This window comes from Ambystoma mexicanum, chromosome 2q, assembly GCF_040938575.1.
Source record: "Ambystoma mexicanum isolate Mex_15411 chromosome 2q, UKY_AmexF1_1, whole genome shotgun sequence".
Classification (NCBI taxonomy): Eukaryota; Metazoa; Chordata; class Amphibia; order Caudata; family Ambystomatidae; genus Ambystoma; species Ambystoma mexicanum.
The window spans coordinates 997,954,067-997,980,680 of record NC_090924.1 but is presented as its reverse complement, the minus strand read 5'-3'; positions in this window follow the sequence as shown (position 1 = coordinate 997,980,680).

The following is a 26,614-nucleotide window of genomic DNA, read 5'->3' as shown; positions in this document are numbered from 1 at the left end:
TGCTCTGGCTAGCGTTGGGCAACTACTGGTGGACTGATAGGATTTGCAGCTGTAGATTAATTTATTGGTGTAGGCTGTGGAGACTGCCACCGATCTGACTTGTTTCTTGAGGGACAGTGTTGAGTCGTGATAGACCCCCAGTGTTTTTATTTCCTTTGAGACGATAGACTTGTTTGCTACAAGCGAAAACGGTCAATGCCCAGACTTTGCGTGCAGGGTCCCCCAGCCAGGCCCCCAGGGGAACGCCCTATGGATGAACTGGTCAAGTGATGCTCATCCTAGTTGCTCCTATGTGGGCAAGGCAACCTTGGTATCCACATCTGCGCAATCCCATCAAGCTCCCGTTACTGACAATCTGCTCACTCAGCACAGGGGATTAACAGTGCACACTCAACCTCACTCAATGAACTTGGCAGCATGGCTCCTGCAGTCAGAGTTCGGACATCTTAACCTACCACAGAGCTGTATGGATATCTTGAAGGAAGCACGAAAGCCTAACACTAGACACTGTTATTTTGACAAGTGGAGGAGATTTGTAATTTGGTGCCCCGTCTAAACAAATGAACCCCCAATGAATGGGGTTGGGTGCATTTAGTATTCAACACTTTGAAGGGCCACCTGGTTTACCTTGTCAGCCTACACCACCTCCCACAATAAAGTATCATGGTGGAAGGTGCCGGCCATCAAAGCATTCATGGAGGGGGTAAAGAGACTTCACCCTCTGGTTTCAAACCCGCCCGCAGGATGGGATCTCAATGTAGTACTCGCTAAGCTCCTGGGACCCCCTTTTCGAGCCGATGCACAAGTCCAGTCTTAAACACCTGACTTGCAAGACTGCCATCTTAGTGGCTATTACTTCCATAAGAAGAATTAGTGAATTACAAGCATTGTCAGTGCAGGATCCTTTCTTTGTCCTACACAAAGACAAACTGGTTTTACATACTCATCCTAGGTTCTCTCCTAAGTTCATCTCTAAATTTCATGTGAACCAGTCCATTGAGCTTCCGACTTTCTTCAAGAACCCCAAAAAGCTCAGCTGAGGTAACACTTTACACTAGCTGTAAGGAGGGCGGTCCTTTAAGGAAAACAGACCAACTGTTTGTCTCAGTAGCCCCAGGCAGAGAAGGGGATTGCAGTTCCAAGAAAGCCATCTCCAGATGGATAGTCAGGTGCATACAACTGTGCTATTCCCTGTCCGACAAGTAACTGCCTTTCACGCCAAGAGCTCACGCCACAAGGAGCATGGGAGCTACTCTGGAATGTATTGCATATGTCCCCCTAGACGGCATTTGCAAAGCAGCTACATGGAGCTCAGTACACACTTTCACTCGGCACTACTGCATCAACACACATTCCAAGACAGATACAAAGGCGGGACAAGCGGTTCCAAGACATCTGCTCGTCCATGAACCTTCTCACAACCCATCACCTTCTCCTAAAACTGCTCATTAATCTATGCACAGCAGGTGATCTAAGCAGATTACACAAGCCTCAGAAGGGATACATTACTCACTTTAATCGTATTTCTGATGCTTGTATCTGCTTAGATTCACATGCGCCCCGCCCTTCCTCCCCTCGGAGAGAAGGCGCATGGATCCTTCTGAGCTTGTCTGATACATATCTGCTTGGATACATCTGTACTCGTGCTACAATTCATTTATTTGTTTATATAGCACCAGCCGCTCGCAAGCATCAGTGCGCTGACATGAAGACGGAGGTACAAAAACACCTATAATCACAGGACAAGGCGTTCAGTAAGTCATTGGGGGCATCAGTTTCCAAGGACTGGTTTGTCATTTGAACAAATGTGTCTTGAGTTTTCTACGGAAACTTGTGTATTTCTGTTCTAGTCTTAGAGAGATGGGTAGGTTGTTCCACATCATGGCTGCTTTAATATGGAAGGCTTTCCCGAGTCCTTCAACCTTTTTGAATCTGGAAATTTCGATTTGACCTTTTGAGTCCGATCTGAGTGCCCGTTTTGGAACGATCGTGACCAGTTTGCTTTTCAGGTAGAACGGGGCAGTCCCGTGGATGCATCTGTGTGTCAGTGTCATAGCCTTAAAAGCAATTCTTTCCTCAAAGGCTAACCAGTGTAGATTCCTTCTATCCTCGCTTATGTGCTCCTTTTTGGGCTTCTTTTTTATAATTCGAACTGCATTATTTTGGATAGTTTGGCATTTGGCGATATGACCCTTATTTGCTCCTTGCATGAGGGCATTGCCATAATCAAGCCTTCATAGGATGGTGGCTCTGGCTATTGTTGAACAATTGTCTTCGCTCAGGTAAGGGCGGATTGACCTAAGGAGACGAAGGTGGTATGCACAGTTCTTATTTAATTGAAGAACATGGGCTTCAGCACTCATCGACAAATCGATGTACATACCTAATGTTTTTACTCTGTCTTCCACCTTGATTTGGATGTTGTTTATGCAGAAGGATTGAGATGAGCTGTTAAGTTTGACTCTGACATGGCTTGGACCGAAGACCATTAGCTCTGTCTTATTTGCATTTAGACATAGCCAGTTGTTATCTAGTTCTCAATGGATTTGTTGACTACTTCCACACTTGTGCTATCCTGTTCATAGTCCCCACTCAATTCCACCACCAGATGAGTGTCGTCGGCGTAATTGGTGAAAAAAGGCACCAAATTTGTCAAGGACCAGACATAAGAATCTTATGTACAAATTAAAAAGTAGTGGAGACAGGATGACTCCTTGAGGCACTCTGCAGCCAACTGTCTCCCTGAATGAAAAGTTGCTACCCCAATGAACCCTGGATTTTCTGTGCGACAGGAAGGAGTCTAGCCAGATAATTGCTTTAGGGGAGCAATTGGCCACCTTCGCTAAAACTGATTTGAGTTGATTATGGTCTAAGAGCTCTAAGGCTGCGCTAAGGTCAAGCAGCATGAAGCGACCAGTGTTCCCCCTTTTCCACGATGCTTGGCATGTGTGACTGCAGGTCCAACATTGCGGACTCAGTACTATGAGCTGTGCGTAAACCGGATTGTTGACCATGTAGTACATTATTCGATTACACGTACGCTTGAAGTTGGACAGTTGCTATCCTGTCAAGTACTTTTAGCAAGAAGTTGCAATTTGTCATCAGTCTCAGATTGCCGGGGTCTCTTTGATCTGAGTCTGGTTTCTTTGCTAAAGGCGTGACAGTGACAAATGTAATGCTTTCTGGGACATGTCCATCACGGAAGGATGCGTTCACCATTTTAGATAGGAGTGGAGAGAAGATGTTGGCATTTTCCAAGATAAGTTTTGGGGGAATGGCACTTTCTGCACATGTGGTAGGTTTCATTGAATTTAGGGTTCTCAGTATTTCTTCATGCTACCTCATGTCAGAAAAATAACAATCTGAGGGACCACGATGCGTGATGGACCATGGGTACAGTGGACGTCACACTAGGGATAGTATTACTGGCACGCCCTGTTGACGTCCCTTTTCGAATTTTGAAAACAACAACTGTTATACTTTGCAGCTTCCACTAGATGTCGGCCTGTCAGTCTAGAAAAATGGATACCTCTCATGATTGACGGCAAATGTATTTTGGTGGCCAAAGGCCAACCATCTCATGTACGAAACGATAGAAATACAGGTTTCCAAGTTTAACCAATGAACGGCCATTTTGATGTAACAAGGATCGCCATTTTGTTTTCTAACAATTGCTCATTGCTTTCTGTTCAAATTGCTTCGCAGCATATTTTCTGCTTACACTGCTCGACTGTTGACATTGTTGTCTGAATGTGAAAGGACAAGGCCGCAGGGCCGCGAGGCTAATAAGAGTTTGTTGAAACACAACGTAGGCAGCTCCGGGGAGGAATGCCTGGCTCCCTCCCGAATGTAGCCTTGAAGCAGAGCCGCAGGGCATTTAATCATTTCACAGCTGCCAGCCAGTCTCGTTATATGGTAGGATGTTACAATAAAGCAGCTAAAGGCTTGAATTATGCTCTTCTTACGGCCCCCCTTTTCCGAGCCCTGTAGAGCGTGTCGGCTCCCAGGACCCGAATAGCACCTCATAGATGGCAAGGTCTGGAATGTGACTCTTCCCCCGTATGTAGCTTGCTTACAAGAACAGAAGCACTGTGTTCTGATCAACAAAGAAAGCATGTCTCCGATTTTGCAAGGTTGCATATTGTTACTAGAATAGATATTTGAAGGTGTCATATTCGTCGAAAGTGTCCATCATCAAACCAAGTTCAAAGAAACCCAATAAAGGGGGGTGTTAAACATGTCACAGCTGATTGTATGATATGCATTTTGTATATATGTAACTGATGTACTTAATTCGCTCTCTTGCGTCCCTCGAGGTCTAGAGATGCACGTCGCGGGGCGTGAGACAGAGTTGGCCAACTGAGACTATTTGCTTTGCAATAAACCCTAGCTTTGGTAATACAACCTTGTGTCTGGCGTATCTATCGTGTGTGGTGACTTGCCTTGTTTCCATAACGCTAGGGGCCCCTTTCAGGCCTATGCACAGCATGTGAATCTAAGCAGATACAAGCATCAGAAATATGATTACAGTGAGTGATGTATCATATATAATATATTTTTTTATATTGAAAAACCTATTTCACAACAGTTAAGGTTAAACCAACAAGTATCAGAAATAATATAACTTTAAAATTAAAAAATATATTAAAATCAAATATCATGGTAACCTTAACTCACCCTGTTTTTGTTTTGCAATCTTGTTTCTGCTCTAAAATACTTAATAAATAAGTAATGTGCTGTGTGAATATTTGCTTTTAATAACAATTTACACATAAACTAAGTATAACATTTGTGCTGCTTTTGTTAGTATTTACAGTTTGCATTATGTACTACATTTAATTTAGCACGCATTACATGTTTGCATTTTTTATGCACAGTGGAATGACTATAAATGTGTATATATTTCTAGAAGTCAATGTTACTAAGCTTTTAGTGTATACAATATTTTAATACTTTTTTAGTTTAGAGTTTTCTTTTTATGTTTAGTAAATTACATGTATTTACAATGATGACATGTACCTTGTTAATTGATGCTGCTGTTTGTAAAGTATGACACTTGAATGCTTATGTGTATTTTATCATAGATATATTTTTTAAAATCAGTATTTTTTATTGCAGTTTTTTTGCAGGAATAAGGCTCGTTATATTTTGTACGTTTTATGTATTCATTTTTTACAGATGGTATACATTTAGGTCTGCATTTAATGTACTGTTGAATGATTTTACATTTTGTACAATTACTTTTTTTATTGTGATAAGTTATGATATATTGTAAATCAGTTAAGGTTACTGGGGATTGGTCAACCTTATTGACCTCCCCTTGCCTCCACAGTCCCATTTCCATGCCTGCCATCCTCAAAAGCCCTGGATGTGGCACGTCCAATCCGTGGTGTCCGCAGATATATTGTCCAATTGAAGGGGCAGGGGAAAGATTTTTAACCCAGGGTAGGACATTTCCTAGTTAGTGGTGGCTCTGAAAAGAGCCTTTTTTAAAATATTTTTTTAAAGGTACTTGTTTTTTAACCTTTTCTCTTCCTTTTTTTCCTGACAGGCTTACATGAACCTCTTCAAAGCATTCCTTACAATGTAAAGGAAAATGGCATTTCCAATTTTGGACAAAGAAATGCCATCTGCAGTGAAAACGTTCACACTCAGAGAATTAATGTTCTCATTGTGGAAAGATAACATCCCAGTACTATACAAAAATGAAGACATGCCTCTGTTTACAAGACACCTTCCTGCATCTTGCTGAGGACGGAAGCCATTGGGGGGAGTTCCATACTGCTTTAGGTGGTATGTGTGAGAAAACCAACTTTGCACTGGGAAAAAAGCGGAATCAGTGCCTTCACCAAGTCCTTCGGTGTACTAAGCAAACTTGCAGCACTGACATAACCCAAATACACTCCTCCACAGTGCACCACTAGCACATCAGGAGTACTGAAAGTGGCCATATCTCTGTAAAGTGCAAACACTCCTTGCAAATTGCAGCCAGGCACACTGCACCACAAAGCCTCCAGTCCCTGAATTCCAAGATTGACAGAAATTCCACTTCCCTCTGCAGATCACTCATAAAGGAATCTCCCACCATCCACACACTTACTCTCTCCATCTCTCCAACAACAGCCATCTTCACTACACACAGCAATAAAAAAAGTATTACCCTCTCTTCCTGTAAAGCACAACCTGAACACCTGATTGGCTAACCCCACAGTCCCATTTCCATGCCAGGCATGCTGAGAAGACCTGGATGTGGCACGCCCTGTCTGCAGACTACCGCGGTGTCCGCGGACCCCTTAACACAGGGGCAGCCCTTCGTTCCTTTCCACGTCACTCTTTGCAGTACACCCTCATTGGCTACTGTTAAGCGGTCACACAACCATCTCATCCAAGAACTCTACATCCAACTCTGTCATCACAGTGCACCACTGAGTACAGGTCTGCTGTCATTACAAAGCACCTCCATCAAAAACTGCTGTAAAACTCTCCAAGATTTCTACTTCCAGAATCAGCCACATCTGCATCCATCAACACAAACTAGTTATGCATATATTTTGTACAGTACATTTCCAACTTTTACAAATGCATATGAACAGGGTTCCTCTGCCACTTACCCTGCATAACCTACTCAATCATACTCTTTTATCCCCTCTCCTGACCTCAAGTGGCAGCTACTTACAATGTGGTGTGCTTTCAAAGTTTTCTTTTAATGCCCACTTTCATATCAGTTTCAAACCACATATTTCAATTTTAGCAGCAATCTATGATTAATTTTTTGTAAATAAAACAAGAAAACCACATTTGGAACATTTCCACAGCATGCTCAAGTGCCAGATCCTATGTGAAACTTCAGTATATTACCACGACATGCATGGATGCTTGCCCATATCACCCATTTCGAATATGCACACTTATATTCTTCTTTCATTCTGTCACTTTTAAAACCACTTATCCCACTAACACACTTGCAGTAAAACACCCACAATGCACATAGAAAACATGCATGTATGTTACCAAAGCATGCCAGGGACGTGGATCCCAAAATTAACAAACTGCACTGCATTTACAACTGCTCATTTCAGCACCATTTGAAGGAAACCAAATAAATACTTGTCTACATGTACAACAGTACTGTCTGTAAATTTTAATAAATGAATGAAAGGAACAGGAAAGGATATCTCCAACCTACTGCAATAGGACTCATGTAGCAAGAATCCATGTGTGTGAAAGTTAATACAATTGCACACACTAACATTCTTCTTTCTAATCTGTACATCTTTCTTGGATTCTGCCTTTGTTTTCAGCCTACTAGGACTTGCACTTCATTTCCAATACAAATAGTGCAACAGCAACTCTCATACTTGGAAAACTGCAGCCCTGTAGGACATACTTATCACAGAACCACCTGCTCCAATACCAACAATGCTGGTGCTCCCAAGTCCCCATTCCTATACAATGCTGGACACTTGCACACACATAGAGACTAACATTTTCCAACACCTGACTTTCCAGGCCAACGTGGCCTGTAATATCCCAGAAACACTGCAAAGCTTTCTGCCAAAAAAGTATTCGGATTCTGGTGGCAACCCGTCTGCACCAACAGCAGTGGTACAACCATACTCGTAATCATGTGCAATGTTACTAATTCTTCTTGCCAACAAATCCTCCCACAGTGTAAAATAAAGTGTTCTCCTAGTAAAACTATTTTGCCATTAACACACATACCTACTAATTGTCTTCTTTCGCAATTGCAGCAAAGAACAGCCTTTTGAAAATCAGAATTGTCTCTACTAGAAGATAAATCCCAGAAGAAAACTGCTCTTCATATCCAACAAAGTGCAGTAGTATTATTTCTGTTACTCATACAGTGCAGTGTTGTCGTATAATAGCCTACAAAATCCTATCCAATCCAACAGCATTTGCTTCACTCCTTCCCCCTCAGCAGCTACACTTTGTATTCTCATCTGAACACCAGTATTGTAACACCCACTAGTATCTTGAAAACATTGTAATGTCCTACTTATTCATGCACAGTACTGTCATACACACTGAAGCAAACCCTTCACACATCAACACACATCGCTACTATTGTAAACTTCCCAACCAGAACAGCCCATTCACACACCCTTCTATTTATGCGTACCCTGACATTCAGACATGCGTGCAGGGTGCACGCAAATACATTACACAACTAGCAAACCCACACTTTCCTTTTTTCTCCGACAGAAGAGAATGCCTACCAAAAAGCAACGCTGTAGAAAACAACGCAAAAATAGAGCAGATAAAACTAAAACCATGCAAAATAGTCATCCACCTCTAGCAGAGTTTGTAGCAAATGTTCAAACAAAACAGCGAATATAGTCCCTGAACAAAACAACCAGGTAGCAGGAAAAAAAGTGTAGCCCCTCTTCCCAAAAGTAAAAAAAATGTATTAAGAAGAATAAAACTACCAGTAGCGGTAGCACTGCATCTACCAATGTTAACCTAGCCACAGTTAAGCATTCCAAAATTTTTTTTTACAAAAAATGTTCCACCGTAGAGTACTTCAGAATCTTATAAAAAACAGCACGAGAAATCGCACTCAACCCTTAAAACTTACCGCAGAAAACTAATCCTGGAAGCTCTCATTGACAGTGCAATCCTCCTCAAAAGAAAATTGTTTATTAATTTTAAAACCACCAACAAAATGAATCGCCAAACTACAAAAAGTACTTTGCAGCATGCGCAATATCAACATAGATACCTTTGCAAACTTCTGTGCAGGTGAGTGGATTCACACAACCAGCACAGAGCCATATTTCAATGAAGAGGCAGACAAACCCAATTGCCATACATGGCAGTGACCGAGGGTATGAAATGGTAGACAACACCATTATGGCAGAAGAAATCCTCATTGAAAGAATGTCCCCAACAAACTTACAATCAACTCTCCATTCCACTGAACCAATCCGTCCCGTCTACAAATGGCCCTGTACCTCAATGTGTAACGTATGGAAACAGTCCTTCAAATCTTTACGGCAATTCCTCAATCACTATGTGAAAGAGAAAATAAGAATAAAAACTTTGCAAACCATGGACGCCTGTCCACTGCGCAATTACACAGGCCTTCGAGGACATTCATTAGCCGGCATTTCCGGACCTACTTTCATAAGCATCTTTCACCACATCAAAATGTTAGCGACACACCATTCCACCATATGGAATCTTGCCCAGAGACTGAACTATGCATAAAGTCCTGCTTTAGAACTGGAACATTTCAATAACATTTTCTTACATGGCACAGCCAAAGAACTCCTTGAAGAAATAGACCACACCCAAAGCAAATATTTTGGAAGTGAAGCTCACTTAGAAAATTGAGTAACTTTAGATGACAGTAGCGAAAACCTAAATGCCAAACTTCTAGAACACACATACAAAAAAGAAATAGCAAAGTTCAAAAGCAGATCTGCTGAAGTACCAACCTAAGTATGTGTGTTGTCACAGAACTTTTTATACAAAGAGCACCAAAACTGTAGATATACCGTACAAAATAGAAGACCATGAGGAATCCCAATGGTCCCAATTAGCTCTCTAGTTTATAGCAGAAAACAAATATGAAATGACTAACCCCTCCAATTCTTTGCACATACTGCAATACAAAGTTTGGTAACAACCAAATGTCTTCACAGGCTATCACTAATAACTTGGAAATATTCCCATTTCTGAAACCTCTCTAACAGCCTAATTTATATGTGAGAATTGTAATCTAAACAGTACACCCATTTCAAGCTATAATACACCTTCAACCTAAAACAGCCAAGTTGCCTCTTTCTGAATTACTGAAAGGCATTTGTGACAAAGTAGTTTATTTGCCATTAGATCTTAAAGAAAATGTAGACTCTAGGAGTGCAACGGCCAATAGATCAATCTATGATTATCCTAGTGAATGGTGTACCTACGAAAGATGAGCAACAACTAGTAGACTTAAAGATAGAGAAGCCCTAAAATATCTTAAAAGAGAACAATGAGCACTGCAAAGAAATAAACATTGAACAAAACCTAAGGGAAACCACCAAAATAATTCAGGATTCCTCAGCAACTGGCCAATTTCAACTTGTAGATCCTATTACGGTATCCAATATTTTAGACCAGTATACAATTCACCCACTGCACTCCAAAGACCCCATAGATGATGCACTAGAAACATATCAAGTGCGGCTAGCAAAAGGTTCTCCAATCAGCATATTGGGAAAAAGTGTAGAAGCACGGGCCTGTCCTCTACTCTTTCCTACTTGAAAAGGGGGAAGGTATGATGAAAGATGCACACAAATAACAGCATTTGAACACTGCTCTTTACGAATGTATTCTGAAGACCCTTTGATTCAGACAAAAAGTTGAATACATATTCCACCTCCTGTTTTGAAAGTGATTTAGCAACTCTTGTTACGTAGTTGCACACACATTGAAAACAGGTTCCAATTTTTTAGACATGGTTGCTTCCGAACTACTTCAAAAGGTAAAAAGACAAAGATGAAGTGTTGCAGTCAACTCTTGGCAAACATGATGGTACAAAAGAGTACTGGTTCCGACTTCACACTGATGTACGGTGTATGGTACGGAACCTAGGTCCACCGACATGGTTTGTCACAGAGTTGTGCAGAATATGCATGGGAGGACTTGCATGACTTCCCACACATAGCAAACCAAAACAAAGAAGGGATAGACCTAAAAGCTCCTGGAGAACTCTGCTCTCTTTACCCTGTAAATGTATCAAGATATTGTCACCACCTCTTTATTGCCATGCTGCGCTTCATCTGTAATAAAACAATTCCTCTCCTCGGAGAAGTGCAGCACTTCGTTTGGAGAAAAGAATATCAATCCAGAGGAGCACCACACACCCACATGCATTTGTGGATAATAGATGCTCCTACATTTGGTCACGACAGTGATGCCACTGTTTTGCATTCATTCACAAATATGTAACCTGCAACATCCCTTCAGAAAGCACACATTGTGAGCTACATACACACATTTTACGCTTCCAAAGACCTAAATGTGGCAAATATTATCAACGGTGATATAAAAACAAAGGCACATACTACACCAAATGCCACTTTTGTTTCCCTAGTCCAGTTTCAGCAAACGGACCAGTAAACAGCTTCAGGTCTACTGTTCGACACAGTGTGAAAGGCAAATCGCCTAAAAACACATACTGCATTAAAAGAAACAAACCTTCAAAGTACATCAATGATTACAATGCAATCATTGCCCTCTTGTTGAATGCAGACATCGACAAATAGTACATTGCCGACAATTCCACTGCTGTTGCACGAAAGACCTCTGGGAAACATCATCTGACACACTGTCGCAAAAACTGTACAGCTTTGGCATCAAAATGCTCTCCCATAGAGAATGTGGATGCTACGAAGCCGCAGACCGTTTAACAGGCACAGCCTTGTATGACAAATCTGAAAACCTAGTCTGGCTAAGCCTTGTTTCTGCTGCATCCTGAAAAAGAGTGTTGAAATCGTACGAAGACATAGAAACAATAGCCGAAAACGATCCCAACAGCTAGGACATTTTGAAAAACAATTTATTGGACACATACTACCCAAACAGAAGTAGTGCTTTGGAAAATGGGCCTATACCGCATAGCCCAAACTTTCTCATACAAGAATAATATTAAACCAGATGATTAAAAAGTAAATTCATACTCAAAACATATGAAGGCAGTCTCGTTTAACTTACCAAACCCAGCTAATTAATCATATAAAGCTATCATTTAAAACTCCTCAACATATGAACTTTACTATATGTGCCTACTCCAACTTTTTAAACCATGGAGAAAAGATGATTTATTAGGCACCCATGACTCATTTGTAGATGCTTTCACTGCAAATGAAAGCAGTATAACAAATATCAATGTCAAGCAGTACACAAACATGTTGGACGATGAACGCCAACAAGAGGAAGAACTTAAACACAACTAATTAAAGACACTCCTGAGGGAAGTCAACCTTCTCTTACAAGAAGCCAAGAACCACTTTGACAGCCACTCATAGTAAATGAAGCAGAATTAGCCATGAATGAAGTAGAAAACGCCACGTGAAAATGAAAAATCTGAAGAAAACTTTGTTCTGCTGAAATCACAGCTCAATGATGAGCAACGTAGCATTTTCCTACAAGTAAAGAAGTTGGACATGGTTTGCAGCAAGAAAGTGAGGCAAAACATTCTTAATAAAAATCATCAGCAAATTCCTCCAAAAATTTACAAACAAGCTTTCAGCTGTTGTAACAGCCCCAAGGTGTAGCTCCCTACAACATAGGAGGTGTTACTTTACACCAACTACTGCTCCTTCCAGTAGAACACCAAAACAAATTAGAGTACTGAAAACTTTAAACAGAAGCTGTTATGGGGCTGTGCAGAGTTCTGAAACAAATGAAAATGTGCCTAATAGATGAGGTGAGCATGTTCTCCAACCTAATGTTGGCTTTGATTCACCTCGGATTGCAAGAGGTCCTTTTAAAACAAACTACAAAGATTTTTTGGAGAAAAACACGTTATTGTTTTCGGACCGCTCCTACAATTAACACCAGTCAAAGGTGAACCTATTTTTAAAACCTTAGGACACAAACTGTGCCGTAACACACTTGGCAGCATAGGAAATGTAAATATATGCCAACATTTCCAATACAGAGAACTAACTCAAAACATGTCAGTCTGCCGATCTCACCTATGCTAACATTTTAAAAAGCATTCGAATTTGTCTTCTTTCTAATTATCTTTCTAATAATATATCATTATATATAATGATATAATTATCATTATATATGATAATATATCATTTAAGATAGATGCACAATCTATCTTAAATGATAGACTCATCCATGAGCTATATGGGCATGACACATCTGCTTCTGATGTCATGGAACAATTAGCACACAAAAATGTAAAATGTGTGTCCTTAATGCAACCCTAGCAAGCTGTACGCAATTCAATGAGACAATGTTAAAAAATGCAACCAATAGTGCAAATTAACTCCATAGACAAACGAAGTGCACGCTACGGCACTCCCACTCCCTATGTATCAACAAGCAACAGCACGACTGAATGGCTTAGAAAACTATCTTCAACACAGCTGGTTTGGAGAAAATGTTAACATGGTGTTTAAACTGTAGAGTAATTCTGAAACGTAACCTTGATGTGGAGCAAGGCTTAGTTAATGGAGCACTTGGTACAGTTGTTGGCTTCCAAACGTATCCACGTGACAACTTTCAGTTTGCCAACATCCACTTTGACAAACTTTCAGAAGTTAAAAGGATAGGATGCTCAACAGCATGATTCCTTCTTTTCAAAGATGTGTATGTAAACACAGAACAGTTCTCGGTCTCTTGCATATGCAGTCACTATTCATAAATCGCCAGGTCTATCCCTAGATGAGGCATTGATTGACATTGGCAGCAGTCTTTAAAGAAGGTATGAGTTACATAGCACTGTCACGTCTATGTACACTCGAAAGACTATTTCTAGTCAATTTTGATACAACGTCAAGGCTGACATTCCTTGCATCCTGGAGTACAACAGACTATGTGCACTCTACAGACCCCATCTTGATATGTACCCTGTTCCTCAAAAAGGAAAACTTGTTAAAAGAAAAAGTGATGCAAACGGAACTTATAAGAGATCTCCCAATAATACCACCAAAGAAAGTTAAAGCAGCTGCTACTCCAAGTTGCACAACCACAAAGGTATGAAGTGCAAACGCAAGTGCACATCCAACAGCACAAACAAAGAGAAATGTCTTCTAAAAAAACAAGTGGAGCTCCAGCAAATGACACACAGAACTCTCAGATCCATTTACATTTTCCAACACAACTGGTGTAAATTGCTATGCAAAGGTAGCAATCAATGTTCTGTTCCAATTGTTCAAAACATTTACTTGAACTGCACAAACCAGTGGTGTTTGCAAATGCTCCTCCTTCATAGAAATGCAACAAACAATCCTGACATATTTTAGTGTCTCAGGAATTGAACTACTGTGTGTGAATGGTAGGATTCACCATAAACACACAAGAAGATCCACAAGAATGTCTAATGCACTTACTGCAAGTGCTAGAAAGAAGAAATATACCTATATATGAAATCATCCAGATTTCATATATGTGGAAACATACATGCACTCTTGCAACCATGTTTCGCAGGAGCAAGTCCGTAATGAGCACTTTGTGTATGTATCTATACCTAATTGTGAATCAATTCAATTTCAACAGCTAGTGCAAAATGCAAATCATGCCATATTATGTACTGTTTGCAATTCAGACGATCGTTCCACCTTACACATAAACTCACATAGCCAATATGTAATAGTAATTCTTTTAAGATACAATGCAGATGTGTAACGCTTACCTTAGACTCTGCGGGGACACCACTAAAATGCGGACAACCTTCTCTGGGTGCGTTGTGTTCAACTATCTCTATGTCGCTACTCTTCTTCTAGAACCTTTTGTCTAGTGAGAGAACCAGGGACAACTATTAGAAAACCTATTCCTATAACTAAATGTAACCATTCATTCCCACTGTTCTTTATATTACCTTATGTTCTTTTTTGGTGAGCTCTCCATCCTGCAACTGGCAGGGGCGCTTGTTCTGAAGACTGAGGGAACGAGAGGCTAATGATATCGCTGACTGGAAAATTCTGACTAGAAAAACTGACAGGGGTCTGAGAGAACACAGACAGCCAGAAGGACTCTCACCATTAATTCTGCTGAGATGCTGTGTGGGCAATGAATGTTTTCAATTCACATTAGTGACAAACCACTGCGGGGAACTGCAACATAATGTTTCAAGATTTCTTAACAGAAAAATGCGTGCCTAATGTACAGCAGGAAAATAATTCTGCGCCTAAACTAGTCATAAAAACGTGTGCGTATGGTGCTGAAGGAACTCTAGCCTGCGACACGTGACTAATTCCTAGAATACGTGTTTCTGCTGAGGAGAAAAACAAACATGTTCATATGGTGCTGAATGAACTCTAGCCAGTGACGAGTAACTAAATACTAGAATTCGAGTGCCTGCTGAGGAGAGCGAATTCACTGAGAAACTCAACAACTTGTCATAACTTAACCATAATGGCACAATTCATGACGAACGCATAAGATTCACAGGTGCACCACAAATTCCAAAACTACTCAAAACTTAGGTTACCTTGAAATTCAGTGATCGAATAGCAAGAAAACTTAATTTTAACAACTTCCAATAAGGGAAACAATACTTGCAGAGATTGTGTAACCCTCCGTACTCCGGATTCGACAGAATGACTAACTTGCTCTCTGTGAAAACTCGAACAGGAAAATACCAGGAAAAAACAATGACGTGGCTAGAACAAAGGGCGGACAAGGGAGGGAAAGGAATTACGGGCAAAGAAGGGAAAAATGCTGAGGGAACGCTGCAGGAATTCCGAACCGCGGTAAGCGTCTCTGAAGAAAAATCAGACGCGGAACGAAAAAGGGGAGGGGCTTAAATACCCAGTGAGGTGAGAGTGATCGCAACTAGACTGCGAATTCTATTTAGAGGAATTTCGTTGGCAGCCATGTTGAAATCCAATAAGTGTTCTACAAGTAACTACCAAGGACTATTTCAGCATTACCCCACAAATACCCTGCTGCACTGGAACCAAAGAAAATCTCTGAAGGGAAACCCAGTGATCATGACAAGATGGTACCAAACACAACTACAAGCTTACTAGCTTCACACATGGGCAAGTATCGCTTGGCATGAAAACCTTCACAACAGTAGGCATTGTCTACCACACGGGCGACACAACCAGTGCAGGTCACTATACTGTATACATTTAAAAAAAAATGTGGGTGGTTTGAATGCAATGATACTTCTGTTACTCTAAAACAGAGATTACCAGCCAATCTAACAAATGCCCACTTAATATTCCTGAAACCTAAATTTAATTCACTTTGGACCTGTAAAAGTAGCATAAGCTACTGCCCGATAGATGCCAACAGGTATGTAAGTGCAAAAGAAAAATACCCTCTGACCTGCAAAAGTATATCAACTTAGCACACACCAACTGGTACTTGAGTACATCGATAGCGCTACAATCCTGTTTGTGAAATGGAAAACCGTTTCAATATGGAAAAAGATGTGCATGCTGTACATTTTTGATAATGCTATACAGCTTTTCCCACCAATGACTCAATGATTATACACACAGAAACAACTGGGCAAAGCAAGCAATGATATTGTTTCATCCAATTGTTAATTAAAATTTACTGATTATGAGGGTCTACAAACTAGTCACTTAACTGTAAAACTATCAACTGTTAGAATATGCCAACTGCTGTCTAACTGCACCCATACCACTGCAATGAATACGCCAACTGGCATGTAACTGCACCCATAATACTGCAATATAACTTGCCACTAGTGAAAGACTTGAAATCCACCAACAGGAATGAAAGTGCTTTGAAACATACCCTGCAAAACTGAAACTGTAAACAGTTAGAATACGCCAACTGGTATCTAACTGCACCCATAATACTGCAATATTACTTTCCAATACTTTGAAAGTTAAAATCCATCAGCAAGAATGAAAGTGCTTCAGAACATACCCTTCAAGACTCTTAAACTATCAAGAGTCAGAATACACCAACTGCTATCGGAGTACACCCATAGTACTGCAATATTACTTCCAGTAGTGAAACTGCTAAAATCCACCTTCAGGAATGAAAGTGCTTCAAAACATACCCTTGAGAACTGTAAAACTAGCAATAGTTGGAAAACGACAACTGGTATCGAACTGCCCCCAGAGTACTACAATATTAGTTTTCAATAGTAAAGTACTTTGAATGCGCCAGCAAGAATCAAACTGCATCAAAGGATAGTCTTACAAATTGAAAAACGATAAATAGTTAGAATACACCAACTGGTATCTAACTGCAGCCATACCACCACCCCTTCCGAAAAGCAAAACGCATACACCATTTCAATTCCTCCTACTGCAACAGTGCTTGTAACAGCAGAGGCACATATTTGTGCACCTTAAACATTCCTGAAAGTACTGCACACTTCAATCAAACATAGTGTGACACGTAACGTCAAATAAATGTACTAGGTTTTTTTGTTTTTATCGTGCGTGGATTGTTTTTTTCCCACAGACCCAATGATTATGCAACCAAACACAACAACTGTGCACATTGCACAGTAATGTTGTTTGAAGTATAGTACTTGTAAATTACTAATTATGATGGTCTGCAAAGTACATGAAAATGTGACATTGTGTACAATGCAACATTGTGAAGTACCTTACTGAACATATTATGCTGTTTTTTTTCATAGAGAAAGAAGCAAAGATTTCTCCTGCATTACCATGTGCAAGAAACATGTGTGTGCCCACAATGGTACATCAATGAAAAGTACCATTTCCACTTCAATAGTATTTTGCCACTGTGTTCCAAAAAGTATAGTGCCTAGACAGTATGTATAATGAGTATCCACTTATTAGTGTCATGCTTCTTTCCAATGCCCAAATTGCATTCCTGTTCACATATTAGTGCAATGCTTGTGCCAGTGGGCACATTCTTGGGTGCATGGCTGTATTATACTGTGATGGTTGTGGCCAGTCCCTAGATTCCTGGGTGCATGGCCTCTGGCCATGCACCCAAGAGTCTAAGGACTGACCACAACAGCATAATACGGCCATGCACCCAAGAATCTGGCCAGTGGCCACAACCCACACACAATTTGCCTTTACCTTCCCAATGTAAACACCATCTGCAAATATTAAAGTAGACCGCCAACCCTATTTTTCCCCAATTGCAATATCACCATATCATCCAGACTCCACTCCCCTACTGTAAGACGCCCTCATGCAGTCACCAAATGAGCCCAATCTTGTTTCTCCAACTGCCCACCAAACACTACCTACTGCAATAGTTGTGGGTAAATTCTTAGTTGCATGGCTGTATGATACTGCAGTAGTTGTGCCAGTGCCTAGATTCTTGGGTGTGTGGCCTATTTTTAGTCTATGCAAACATCTTCCTATCATCTACATTCCACTCCCCTACCCTAACAAAGCCTGCCCGCACTCGCCACATAAACCATCTGGCCAAGGCCTGTTCTGTGGACTACTATACACATATTATTGTAATGTTTTTTTCTGATGGCCAAACTTCATTTCTGTACACATATTATTACAATACTTGCAGGCAATGGCCAACTTCTTGGATGCATGGCTGTATTATGCTGTGGTGGTTTCGGCCAGTCCCTAGACACTTGGGTGCATGGCTACAGCCCACGGCTCTGGTACAACTACTGCAGTATCATACGGCCATGCACCCAAGAATCTGGCCTCAACCAACATATGACTTTGCACTTTTTTTACCAACGGCAATCTCACCATATTATCTAGATTGCACTCCCCTACTCCAACAAGCCGTTATGTAGTCACTAAATAACCCCAAACATGTTCCAACTGGCCACCAAACACTACCTACTGCAATAGTTGTAGGCAAATTGTTGGTTGCATGGTCGTATGGTATTGCAGTAGTTTTGCCAGAGTCATAGCCTATTTTTAACCTATACAAAAATCCTCATATGTACATTCCAATCCCCTAACCTAATGAAGCCTACCTGCGTTCACGAGATAAACTGCTCCCCCAAGGCCCTGTCCAGGGACTACTGCGTTCTGCACGCTCTTTCACCTAAAAAAAAAACATGATATGAACCATCTTTCACTCCCCCACCCTTACCAGACTGTTGTCATGATCTCTGCTTCCAAAAGGTCAGGGTTTTCCCAACTCCCTTGGAAGCAGATCCATAACCCAGGTTCCGAGTGCCAACCAGTCCCAATTGGGACCTTTTGGACCCAGTCCTGGCGCCAGTGGCACCAGGCTCATAAATATGCCCAGTCCCAGCGCTGGAAGCGCCGGGCTCATAATGCTTGGGTTGACTTACCTGCAGCAGACCATGCTGCTTACTTGCCTGCCAGTTGAGCCTCTGATCCTCTTCTGTTTGGAACTACTTTTCCTGTTGGGTGGGGCAGGAGCCACTCCCTAGATTCAGAACACTGGAACTCTTCTGGAAAGCAGGAACTCTTTTCTTACCTAGGCGTGGCTGTGGAAGGAGACACCTAAGCACTACAGGAGGCTATTTAAACCACACCCGATGGATGAATCTTGCTTTGCGTTATTCTGCATCCTCTGCAGCAGAACGCTCATCGTGTCTTCTGCATCTGATCCTGGGCCTAAGGAAAAAGGCTTACCATCCTGAATCCAGTCTTCAGCAACACCTATAAAGACAAGAAAGAACAGGTTAGCATTACGGGCTTCAGTGACAGCTCTTCACTTACCTGGTCCATCGGCTGTCACCAACGCCTCGCGCTGCATTCCCGCATCTGAAAGACAAGGTGCGTTTAAAGACATTGGGGAACTTTAATACTCACGTGCCATTACTCCTTTCCCCATCTAACCCAGTGGGTATTCCGGCACCCTGCAGCCGCTCCGAACTTGTACCTGCAAAATAAAAAGACAGTTAGAGCGCATCGTGAAGCAGGCAACAAGCGCTTACTTACGTGCTTCCAGGCGCTTCTATTCATCACACGGGCTCCATCTTCAACTCACTTCAGCCCGTCATCCGCCATCGCCGGAACCCTGCAAAACAAGAAACATCATTACTAAAGACTTTAAAGACATTAGAATTACTCGAAACTTACCGTTCGTGCAGTAAACGACGGACAGCAGTCCTCTGAAGTCAAGAGGCCTGCTCCCCTTATCCAGTGAAGAAACTGGTTACAGCACCCTGCCCCGAGGCAGATGGAGAGCACGGCGTTCACTTACCTAAGGTGAGAGCGTTAACCTTTGGGGTTCTACAGGAGAAGAGAAAGGGAAGAAGAGAGAGACATTCAATAACCCAGTTCCTTAATCCCATATCCCATATTTTCTAGCTGCAGACATCTTACCCTTCAAGTCAGACATACAGTGCACAGAGGTCCAGCCCAAAGAGCCAGCCGTGTGTTACACATCACCTTTGAAGATACGGTATACGCCCAGTCAAGACCAGCGCCTCTACGGGAATCAGGTGAGCGTTACAACTGTCTTCCCAACACCAGATGTCCAAAAATGTGTTTCCCAGCCCTGTCCCCCACCGCGCTATCCACGGACAGCTGCAACTGTCTGCGGATAGAACATGGCAGGCGTTTCGGGAAAAAATTATGCACATCACGCTTTTCACTAGCCAATCAGCGGGCACTTTGGGTGTCCGCTGACATCACACAGCCCCCCGGACCAATCGAGTCCTGTTCGCGGAATGAACAAGGAAATGAGTCAGCGGAGCGGACTCAGATATCAGTAATTTTTTGGAACCTACATTTTGTCTGTTTAAAAAAAAAAAAAATCTACTGGACAGATTTACACCAAATTTACAAAACCACGCTTTTGGTACCAAGCCGGCGCTCCTGCCGCAAATTTAGTGATAATCCATCCAGAGGTTTGGGCTGTAGGCGTGAGCTAAATTTTCTTTCCATTGCGTCAATGAAAAAGAAAATTGGGGACCACTATTTATTTTATTTTTAAATGTTTTTTATTGGCATTTGTATTAAACGTCACCAGTGCAGTGTACATTTATTGGCATCTGTCAACATATACAAGGTGAACATTTAAATAATTATGATTAACATAAAAGAAGAATAAAAAACAGTAAACAAACTAAACAACCAGTCTTCTATGCCACATGAGCGTGCTGGGGCTAATGGTCCAGCTTATTTGATTTTTCCGGACCTTGGAAGCTCGAGTTGGCTGAGAATGTCGAGTCTAGTTGTACCCTTGCTGGGTCTCGGGTTGCATCATTGGTTTGTTGACATTTCGGCGGGCAGGGATAGCTCAGGAGGGTTTGTCGTTGGATGGGTGGAACAAGTCTCATACTACGGTTTTCCAGTCTTCATATGCTGGGCTAGCCTCCCCTCCTGCTTTGTCCACTCCTTCTCCACATACTGTTGTTTTGGCTCTGGTCCAGTGTTCCAGCTCTTTGTACCACTTGTCAAATTGTGGGCCCCTGACAGATTTCCATGCCATGGCTATGGATCTTTTGGCTAGCACACACGCCATGTCCATGAGTTTCACTACGTGTCTCATCTTACTTATTCTTGGGTATGCTCCCAAGAGGCATTCTTTCGGGGACCATGTGTATCGTACCATCCCTGCCCTTCTGCAGGTCTGCTCTATTTTGACCAGAAGTTTTGAATCTTCGGGCATCCCCAGAACATGTGTGTCTTCCCCGCTCTTTCTGAATTGCATCAAGGACACAAGGAGTTGGTATTCTTGCCGAATTTAGCTATCCTCTCTGGTGTCATGTATGTTCTATTTAGGACCTGTAATTCGATTAGTCTGAACTAGGCGTTTCTGGACACCTCGCGGGGTATGCTAGGATTCTCTCCAATTCCCTTTCATTTATGCCTTCACCCAGGTCCCCCTCCCACTTCATTTTCAGGGCCTCACTTTTGGGGTCGGGTCTGTCCGCCAGTTGGGCGTAGAGCCTGGACACTGGTTTCCATCCGTCCCCCAGGTTGTATAGAAGATTTAGTAATTGGTCCGATTCTGGTTCGCCAGGCCATTCTTTCCATTGTGACTTGGCCCCTTCCCTGACTCTCCTGTACCACAGGAATTGGCCTTAAGGTAGGCCTTCTTTCCTAACCATGGACTCAAATTCTCTGAATATCCCTTCTTCGTACGTGTCACCCCAAGTGTAGATGCCTTAACCCTCCCATTTTTTCATTAGAGCTAGATCTTCTCTCCCCTTGCACACCCCTGCTGCAATCGGAATGTCTGCGGAATAGGAGTGTGTCCCTTCTATGAGTTTGAGGGTTCTGTTCCAGACTTTCCTGCCCAGCTCCACTAGCATTGGTGTTTCCCCTAGACATCCCACCGGGACCCATAGTATTTCCTTCAGGTTCGCTGTTGTCACCGTCTCCCTGAGTAGTCTAGTTTCGGAGGTGTATTCGTCCGCTAGCCATTTGGCCATGTGACTCAGTTGGGCGGCCAGGAAGTACCTCTCGAGATCTGGGAGTTGGATTCCGCCTATCATTTATGGTAGTCTGTGTGTTAAGGGATATTTTGTGTCTGGTGTTGCCCCATAGTAGTTCTCTCAATAGTTTTTCTATTAGTCGGAAGAAGAAGGCTGGGATAAGGCAGTATCACCGATAATCTTAGTTTGGACCAAAACTTGGTTGATTTTCTTATCCCGTGTACCGCAACCTGGGTGTTGCCCCCATGCGTCTGTTCGGTTGTGTTCCAGATGTTGACCCCTAGGTATCTGAAAGTGTGCAGTTTCCATTGTATTTCCACTGTCGGAAGGTTGGCTCCCCCCCCCCAATCAGGCCAGCTAGTGGGAATGCACAAGATTTCTCCCTGTTGAAGGCGATCCCTGACACCCAGGCCAAGTTCTCCAGGACCTCTAGGATTGTTGGTAGATTAAGGCGGGGGTCTCTCAGATACAGCAGCACATCGTCTGCATATAGTGAGATTATGTGGTATCCCCCAACCCCCCTATTCTGATGCCAGCATCAAAGAACTGTTTTCTCATGTATATAGCTAATGGTTCTAGGCACAGGATGTAAAGCATTGGGGATAGTGGGCAGCCCTGTCTAGTGCCTCTTTGGATGTCGCATGTTCCTGACACTGTGCTCCCAGTCTTGTCTCTGGCCACCGGTGATTGGTACAGTATTTTTATCCATCGAATAAAGGGTTCCCCCAACCCGAATAGTCTTAAGACCTCTAGCAACCACTCCCAATATATGGAGTCAAAGGCTCTTGTGGCGTCTAGGGATACCACTGCATATGGTTCGTGCAAGTCTTTTGTTTGTGCCGTTGTGTTGCAATCTCCCTAGGTTCACTGTTGTGTTTCGTCCTGGTATGAATCCATTTTGGTCTTCATGCACCAAAGTACCTATTACCCTTGTTAGCCTTTTGGCCAATATGGTTGTTAATATTTTTATATCATTGTTGAGCATGCCTAGTGGCCTGTAGGAGCCACATTCGTCTCTGGGTTTCCCAGGTTTGGGAATCGGCACTATCAGTGTCTCCCTCATGCTTTTCGGTAGTGTCCCTCTCTGGTATGCTTCACTGAATACCTCCAGGAGAGTGGGGGCCAAGGTTGCATCATACACCTTATAAAACTCGGGTGGGGGGGGTAGGGGGGGGTTAATCCATCGCTGCCCGGGGTCTGACTCGTGGACAGCGACTTGATCGATTCGGTTATGTCCTCTATGGACAGGTCCCCATTTAGGGTGGCCCTCTGGGCTTCGTTTAGTGTTGGGAGGCCTATCTCCTCTATCTTGTCTAGGATGTCCCCCTGTGGCACCACTGTTACATGGCTGTATAGTTGGGAGTAAAACTGCCTAAAAGCCGTGTTTATTTCTAGTTGCGATGTATGGGTCTCGCCAGTGGGGTCTTTAATTTCAGTGATCGGGAGTTTCGGGTGTTCCTTTTTGCACAGCCATGACAAGAGTCTACTTGGCTTATCGCCCTCTGCATGCGCTCTAGTGGTCTTGGTTATGTAGGGAGACGCGAGATGCACAGAATTGATCCCGGGAATCATGGCGATTTGAATAGGTGTTTGAGGCTATTGGAAGCTGATTATTTCAGTTTGGGGCAATTGGAAGCTATAATTCAGTTGAGTTCGGAGAAGTGCATTGCTAATTCTGAAACCATTTCTGGCACCTGCTACATGTTGATGATCAAACTAACAGTTTGATGAACAATACCAATTTGATAAATAAGATCAATGTGAGAATCAGCAAATCGTTTTCTGCCTTGAAAACGACCCATGGTCGAAACACGTGTCAGCTGTCCACTATACAAGAAATTAAAGAAACTTTGAGCCTTTGGAACTTTTTGGAGTTATTATTCAGGCGCCTTAAACGCTGGACTTCGTATTTCATTTGGGTTTGAGCGCGAGGCATCAACCCTTTTTCTGTTTGACATTTACCATTTACAGAACTCTGTGGGAACTTTTGTGGGAGTGAAATTGCCCGCAGCCACCCGTCTTTCTCTTTTCCTTTTTTCATTATACTAATAATAAGGGTAGATAAACCAAGAGTGATAACTAGCGCACAGTTTTTTGACGATCACCCACTTTGTATTTCCAGTCTTGGTTATGTAATCAAACTTCGCTAATCTAGCCCATGCTCTCTGGCAGTCATTCCTGGCTGCGGAAAATCTTTCCTCCGCTTCCCTCGTCCTGGGTACGTTGGTTTCAAGCTGGGTGATCCGCCTCTAGTTCATTCCTCAGGGTTTTCCTGATGCCCCCAGCACTGGTAATGACTTCCCCTCTGACCACCACTTTTAGTGCTTCCCATATTATGTCCCATCCCTTTATGCTCCCCACATTAATGCCTAAGTATTCCTGTATTTTGTCTCAGAGGTCTTCCCTGAAGGTACAATCTGTGAGGGTTTCTGTTGGCATTTGCCACGTTGGTATGGGTGGTTTAGGGCCCTGCATTGTCCATTCCATAAGGAGTGGGGAGTGGTCTGATATTGTTCTCCCTAGGTAAGATACTGAATCCACCTAGTGTAGGTATTGTTTGTCTACCAATAAGTAATCAATCCTGGTGTAGAGTGTGTGGGGGGATGAGAAGTATGAATATTCTCTATCGTGTGGGTGTAGTTCCCGCCAGACCTCTGCAAGGTTCAGGGACTCTTATTACCTTGTTTAGTGGGTAGATGCCAGGGGCGGGGGCGGGTTAGATCTGTCCAGCGTGTGGTCCCGTATGCTACTAAAGTCCCCCCCCATATGAATAAACAGTCTTGGTAAGGTGTTAACTTGGCACTTAGCTTAATCGGGTACGACGATACACATTTCTATTTGTTCGATGCTGCCTCTCAGTATCAAGTACCTCCCCTCTTCGTCCACCTCCTTTTACAGCAGCTTGAATGGTATTGTGCCATCTATCCAAGTATATACTCCATGTGCGTATTTGGAGTAGGCCGCGCAAAAGCCCTGCCCCTCACCTACCCCCACCATTCTGACATCTCGGGAATGCCTTCAGGTGTTAGGTGTGTCTCTTGTAGGAATGCGATGGAGACATGCTTTCTTTTCAAATAGGATCTGATCCTGTTCCTGCGCATGTAGGAACCCATCCCCCTGACGTTCCATGTCAATACCTTAATGTCAGCCGCCATCCATGCGTTGTGGTGTCCGGGTTAGCAGTTCCATTGTTCCAGTGTGTGTGTCGTGGCAAAGACTGTAGAACATTTCAGACAACAACTTGCTGAACTCAACAAACAGCACCTAGCAGTTACACCTTTGGGGTGACGCTCAGGTGCCCCTGCCACTTTGTGACCTCTCTGAGGTGTCTTTGGCAGGTTGTGATGCAATGGCAACAGGCCTGCATCAGTCTTTTCGCGGAGTCGTGCCACCTTGCTCAGGTCAGGTGGTGTGACGGCACCCCCTCTTTTATAAAGGCAGTGGCGAAATTTATCGAACATTGCAGACAGATTGTACTTGGCAGGGTTCCTCTGGGTCAGTGTTTGGTCACGCTGTAGTTTCTCAGCCGGTTGCCATATTATTGTGCTTGAGCCACATGTTTGCCGCAGCTGATGTCTCTATGAAGATGGCCCGTCCTTTGTATGACCTTGAGCCTGGACGAGTAGAGCAGCATGTACTTGGGGTTCCACTGGCGAAGTCTCGCTTTAACTGGGACAAAGGAGTTTCTCGCTCTTTGGACCATTGGGCTGTAGTTTGGGTATATTGTGATCTTGGCGTTCTCTGCTTATTGCTCCCCCATCGCGCGAGTAGCGTAGTATGATTTCCCTGTCTTGGAAGTTGAGGATCCTGGCTATTATTGGGTGAGGGTATGAGCCGGGTGGCGTTTTTTTCTGGAGGGCTCTATGCACTCTTTTGACTGCAAACCCTTGCGAAAGTTGGCCAGCCTCTCTTTCCTGTTGTAGTAGTGTTTCTATGAAGAGCGTAGGGTTGGGATCTTCAAGACCTTCCAGTACCCCGAGCAAACGTATGTTGTTGCTTCTGGACCTTCCTTCCGTGTCTTCGGCCCTTTCTTCCAGTATCTTGTTGCGTCTTTCAAGTTCTTCTACTCTGACCTGCACATCTTTCAGCGCTGTGGACATCTCGCGTTGTTCTGATTCTGTGGTTGTTACTCGTTCCACAAGATTGCGCATGTCCTGGCGCATTAGTTGCATATCTGATTTCACTTCCTCAATCTTGGTGTCAATGGAAGAGCAGAGCCCTGATATTGCTTCCAGTATTTGCTTGTCCTTAATGTGCTCAGCGGGAGCTTGTTGAGTTGGTTCGGACCCTTTGGTTTCCTGCCTTTGTTCTTTTGGTCCGACTACTGCAAAGGATTCCATAATGCTGGTTTTGCTTTTCCCTTTAGGAGGAGACATGTCCAGTGCACTGCAGGTTAGGGCTGTGACGGGCCACCAATCAAGGCTGGGCTGCCTTTGTTTTGGGTCAGCGTGTACGTGTGCCTCTGAGTTCCACTTGATGCGAACTTGGTTCAGGCCGTTTGTGGTGTTGTTGATCACTCTTTAGGGCAGTGCCTCCTTAGTGGGGGGGGTTGGTGAGGGTGGGCAGGTGCTCTGGTTCACTTTGTCGTTCAATGGTTGCTCCGAGGCC